Source organism: Gossypium hirsutum, chromosome A06 (assembly GCF_007990345.1).
Source record: "Gossypium hirsutum isolate 1008001.06 chromosome A06, Gossypium_hirsutum_v2.1, whole genome shotgun sequence".
Lineage (NCBI taxonomy): Eukaryota > Viridiplantae > Streptophyta > Magnoliopsida > Malvales > Malvaceae > Gossypium > Gossypium hirsutum.
Genome location: NC_053429.1, coordinates 37,771,432 through 37,777,662, shown reverse-complemented (window position 1 = coordinate 37,777,662; position 6,231 = coordinate 37,771,432). Strand labels below are relative to the sequence as shown.

At 36.7% G+C, this 6,231-nt stretch overlaps 1 non-coding gene across 1 annotated transcript; it reads right to left on the bottom strand.

The window, feature by feature from the left end:
- Positions 1-5,620: 5,620 nt before the first annotated feature.
- On the bottom strand, positions 5,621-5,727 carry LOC121231718 (small nucleolar RNA R71). The gene has a single exon (XR_005929773.1). It is a non-coding gene; the product is annotated as a small nucleolar RNA R71 (small nucleolar RNA).
- Positions 5,728-6,231: the final 504 nt, after the last annotated feature.

The window sequence follows — 6,231 nt, the reverse complement described above, 5'->3', positions numbered from 1 at the left end:
TAATATAGAAGAAAAAGTAAATTACATGGGAGATATTAAAGAATTAGATTTGAACAACAAATCTAAAGAAATTTTATCAGAAGTCAATAATAAATTAGATTAGGTTATTAATAATAATAATATGGAATCAGATATAGATTTAGGTCCCTTATATTATGGTAATAGTAATATAATTTTAACTTTATCAGATGAAGAAGAAGAAACTTCTTCAGAAGAGTCATCTTCTACTATTAATAGAAATAAAAAATCTGAAAAACAGAGAAGAAAAAATATTACTCAACAAAAATATGATTTCCAATCTTATAAAGAATTAATAGAACATTGGAAAGTCAAATTCACTAAAAGTACTGATAAAAATGAAAGAATAGAATACTTAAAATTAATAGAAGAACTTTATGAAAAACATAAAGATCTATTTTTTTAGTCATTTTACCTCATAGGGGTATAACGGTTATTTTACCAAATTAGGGTCTAGGTATACTTCCCAACCCAACAGTAGGTCTACAGTCGTCTCAGGCGACCCGTGCAACCTTAACAATACAAACAGTGAAAATGGGTTTAAGGCCCCTATTGTGGACCCCAGGTGGATCCCCATACCCGTGTGGCCCATTTAGCCCAGTAATGGCCCCAGGCCACGTGAACTACACAGCCTAGCCCCATATTCTCTATGCTTTCATGTGGTTTACTAGTGTAGGGCCCATACGGCCCATTTTGGCCCAACATAGCCCAAAACAGCCTAAGCTCATGAAATCGCTCATGGTGGCCTCCACGATCAAACATCCACGTTTTAGGCGTTCAGATTACCACACGAGCCAGCACACATTCGTGTAGCGTCAATGATCATGTTTTTTCGGCTTTTACCGATCTACGTTTATAGCAGTGTGGTTACACACCTGTTTACGAAAACGTGTGAATAGCCCACGAGCACCAAACCTACATTTAATCAAGGCATTCTATTAGTCGATTGACAATAGGGTTAACCACCTCCCTTAATACGATCCCAACTTATCATAATACCTGCCTTTGATTGAACAAATGTGGCTTAGCCCCCTTAGATCGCTGACTAAGATTGACTAGGCACTCTTTGTCGAATATCTACTTTACCAGCGAAATCTATTAGTTACGATTGCTTAAACTCGTGAGCCGGATCAACCTATACTAATTATAGAAAACATAAAACCCCAGAATAGGGGAATTTGGCCAACACCAAAAGATGCAAGCCAACAAACCCTAGTTGAACACAATAACTGTAAATAGGGTTACCTTTGATCAAGCGATGAAGGAAAGGTTTCAACTGCTTCAATATCGCTTGCAACTTCTTCACTCCACGAGAAACTAGGAACCAAACGAAACACCACACAAGAGAAGGGAGATGAGATTCGACAATAAGAAAGGAAGAGTAATCGGCTTAAACAGTGCAAGTGAGGGGAAACTTGATGAAAGTTGAGAGAGAACAAGAAGGAATCAAGTGCTTACCGATTTGCCAGAGAATACTTACAAAAATTGAAACTAAAATAGAGAGAGATGCAAAATTCGGCCAAAGTATCCAAATAAGATGAGAGGGAAGAAAAATGTAATCGATCAAGGAGGTAATCAATTAAGCCAGGGAGAAGAAGGAGAGAATAAATCAAGACTAAGGCTAAAACCTGAAAGGGTCAAAGAGAGAGGGAAGAAGGGAGGGTATTCGGCAACAAAAGGTATCAAGGGAAAACGATTGTCAAAGAGTAGAGGGAGAAAAACAAAAACCAAGATAGTCCTAAAATGAAAATACCTAAAAGTACTAGTCAAAAAGCAAAAGATACCGAAAAACTTCCTAGCACAATTCGACTTCTGAATGAAGAAAAGAATCAAAATTTGACAGCCATCGAAAAATGAAAAGAAAAAACCAACCCTTCAACTGAATTCATTGGGTGCCTACAACCCCAATTCGGCACCACTACTCCCTCAAGTTCCAATCCCCTTGATTTCTTCCTAAATTTCTCCAACTATCCACCAAATACCTTGATCTACTTCTTACCCTCTCCTCTAATCTCTCCAACAACAAATTTGAATTCCCTTCCACCTCCTTAGAGTTTTGGTCAACTTAAGGCACTCCCATGTGCCCACAACAAAATAAAACACTTCCCTGCACAATAAAGGTCTCGAACCTCAGACCCTATAGTACACTCCACACGCCACTTACCCCTAGACCAACAGGCCCTTTTTGTCATGTTTTATCCACATATATATAAGAAGCCTATTGTCTCGATACAAGGTTAATTCAAGTAAAAACAAAATTTTGTCAAAGCCAAGGCTTAAACTCAGGACTTCTCCAACACTTCTCAAGACACTTAACCCCAAAAGTAGATACACATTTGTGTGACACAACATACAGAAAATAAGTACCTACATTTTAGGGCGTTACAGTCACATGGCTAGCCACATGTCTATGTGCCAGATTGTGTGGACAATTTAATTTTTGAAAATTAGATGCAGAGGTTACATGGCTAGGACACACGCCTATATGATAGGCTGTATGTCTCACACGGCTAAGACACATGCCCGTGTTTCTACCAGTGTAATCAATTCTGAGCATTCTGTTTCTTAATTTTAAGGATGCAGAAGACACACGGCCAAACTACACGCCCGTGGGCATGGCCGTGTGTCACATACGGTTGAGACACACGCCCGTGTGTCTGCCCGTGTGCACAAAAATATGCCATTTTCAATACCACTTTTCTCACCCAAATTATCTTCAACCTACACCAGTATATACATTCATATACCAACCAATTCAAGACATTAAAAACAAGCCAATATTAACATTGTATAATATATATCATCACAAGGATTCAAACTTACCTTTTATAATACATATATGATTTTCATAATTCAATCAAATCATACCAAGAACACATATGTTAACCATGTTATAACCTCATATATATATTCTCACTAAACATGTTATCATTAGCCATTCAAATGACTAGATTACAAACAACCATTATATGCCAACATTGGCCAAGTTAGCCTATGCATGCCCTTATACCAAAATAAGTTTTCTATTTATACCAAAATGGGGCGAAGGATAGTATGATGATGCTCCGACCGATTCCAACCTTTACGAGCTTCCAAGCACTATAAAATAGAGAAAAAAACCGAGTAAGAATTTCAAATGCTTAATAAGTTCGTATAACAGGAATTTAACTTACCATATATTTACATTTAAGATAAGCATACAAAAATGCATCAAGTAATTTGGCTAATAACCTAAAACACACAACTTCACCAATCATGTTAATCAAGTAATTAACATAATACCAAAAATAGGGATGAGCTTATCATTTAAAGACTTTAATATATATGTGCTTTTCATATCATTATTCAATATTACATGTATATTTCTAGGACAAATCGTTTCAAGTTTAGTTTAGCTATGTCATAATTTTATCCATTGAATTTATTTAAAATATCGATGGATACGCTCATATAGTACACTTAAAGTCTAAAAATTGAAATCCTTCATTTCATATCCAAGGGTACCCAAATAGGGCACTTAATCAGGAAGCACACTCTTGAGCCATTGATAAACCATAAATTATACATATTTTTACCCCATGTTTAATGCATTTTATGGATGATTTCCCATTAGAATTGGTGAATTCGATGCTCCTAATGCTTTAATTTCATCTTTTATACTTAGGAGAGCATAGAAAAGCAAAAGGAACGAGAAACGGGCCAAAAACGGAGAAAATGGGCCAAGGTACGAAATCAACATTGCCTAAACCTCCTCACACGGGCGGACCACACGACTATTTCAATTTGGCAGGCTCGAGCATGGCCTGAAGTAATCGAACACGGGCGTGTGCCACGGGCGTGTCCCTGCCGAGCCCAAGTTGAGTCCAACTCAGAAAAGGCTAATTTTGAGGGCTTCTAGGCATTCCAATGCCTATAAATACACCCTAGAGAAGGAAGAAAAAGAAGACAAAGAATAGGGAGTAAGGAATTACTCCAAGGAAGCCGATTGATCCATCTTAGAAGCCAGATTCATCATCAAGACTGAAGATCTCTCCTCAATTTCCCTTCAGGAGTTTTGGGTTTTCTTTATGTTTTGTATTCTTTATTCTTCTGAGATGTTTTCTTATTTAGTTATGAACTAAAACCCCTAAATACCTAAGGGGAATAAAACCTATGACAAATCTTGTTATTATTTTCTGAATCGTATGATAAATATTTAACTCTTTCTTAATTATGTGTTCTTAATTCTTGTTTTGATATCCCAGGATACTGATTCAAGACATGCTCTTATTCAGAGGAGGAATAGACCCTGTCGAAGAGTACATTTTTCATAATTAAGCGGAGTTAATTGCGCGTCTAGACATAGGGTGACAAGATTTTACCGGATTAGGGTGAAACCTAACAAGAGGATCCATAGATCGAGTTAATGCAACCCTAGAGTGTTAATTAGAGAAAAGTCTCGATTATTCAATCTAGGGATTAGACGTTATTAGTCTTGAATAGGGATAATAACATAACTTAGGGATCATTACGGAACAAGTTGAATGAATAAATCGTCCGATTCGGAGCCAGAATAAGAAGTAAAGTCTAGGTGGATTTTTCTTTAGGTAGTGTCTTAAGTCAATCGATTTTTCCCAAAAGCAATTCCCCAATTCTTTTCTCTATGCGTTCTTAGTTTACATAATTAGTTAATTAAAATAAACCTCTTTATTCTTAGGCTAGAAAATAAAAAGACAGTCATTACTAGTACTTTTAGTTCCTTTGGGTTCGACAATCCAGTCTTTCTAAAACTATACTACTGTTCGATAGGTACACTTGCCTACATCGCAATAATAGTTAGTTTAAGAGCAAGTGATTATAAATATTTAAAACCTATCACGAAATAATGCAATATAAGTTTTTGGCGCTGTTGCCAGGGAACTAAGATATTAGGAACGCTCAATTTTTATTACTTTTGCCATTTATTTTTCTTGCAATTTAATTTAATTTAATTTAATTATTATTATTTATTAACCTACTCTTTCTTTCTCCTGGCAAGTTTTTATAGTTTATGACTAGAAGAAACCCGTCGGGACCATTACTTTTTGACGAAGAAATCGATCGTATAGCTCGTAGAAACCAAAGAGAAATAAGGCATAGGTTAAGATACATAAAGAACGAGTAAGAAGACGATACTCAACCCCCAACCGAAAAGATGGCTGAAAACCAAGGCAATCAACTACCTCCTACAATTGTGGTTAATCAAAATCCTGCTCCACGCACTATGTATGATTATGCTAAACCTTCTTTAACAGGAACTGAATCAAGCATAGTTAGACCTGCTGTAGCTGCAAATACTTTTGAATTAAAACCTAACACTATTCAAATGATACAACAATTTGTTTAGTTTGATGGTTTGCAGGATGAGGATCCCAATGCTCATTTAGCCAACTTCTTAGAAATATGCAATACATTTAAAATTAATGGCATTTCTGATGATGCCATATGTCTTCGGTTGTTTCCATTTTCATTGAGGAACAAAGCTAAACAGTGGTTGAACTCGTTACCACGAGGGTCAATTACTACTTGGGAACAAATGACCGAAAAATTTTTACTAAAATATTTTCTGCCGGCTAAAATGGCTAAATTACGTAATGATATCTCTTCTTTTGTGCAGATGGATTTAGAAACACTCTACGATGCATGGGAGAGATACAAAGACCTTTTGAGAAGGTGCCCTCACCATGGGTTACCGCTTTGGCTCCAAGTACAAACATTTCAAATGGTCTGAATCCTTCGACTCGGCAAATGGTTGACGCAGCGGCAAGCGAAACCATCAACAATAAAACACCGAAAGATGCCTATGAGGTTATAGAGAAGATGTCACTGAATAACTATCAGTGACAAGTCATGAGGACAAAGCCAACGAAAATAGCCAGCATTTATAATGTTGATTCGGTCACCATGCTCTCTAATCAGGTAGAACTCTTGAATAAAAAGATTGATGGTTTTCTTAGTTCTTCACAGGTTCACCCAGCAATGCAGTGCGAAGCAAGTAGCAGTGGAACAAACCATTCAGAATACCAACCTTATGGCCACAACATGGATAACGAGCAATTAAACTACATGGGTAATAATCATCGACCTCAAAACAATCTATATAGTAACACTTATAATGCAGGTTGGAGGAACTAACCCAATTTCTCGTGGGGCGGTCAAGGAAATCAAAGACCACAACATCCTCCAGTCTACCAA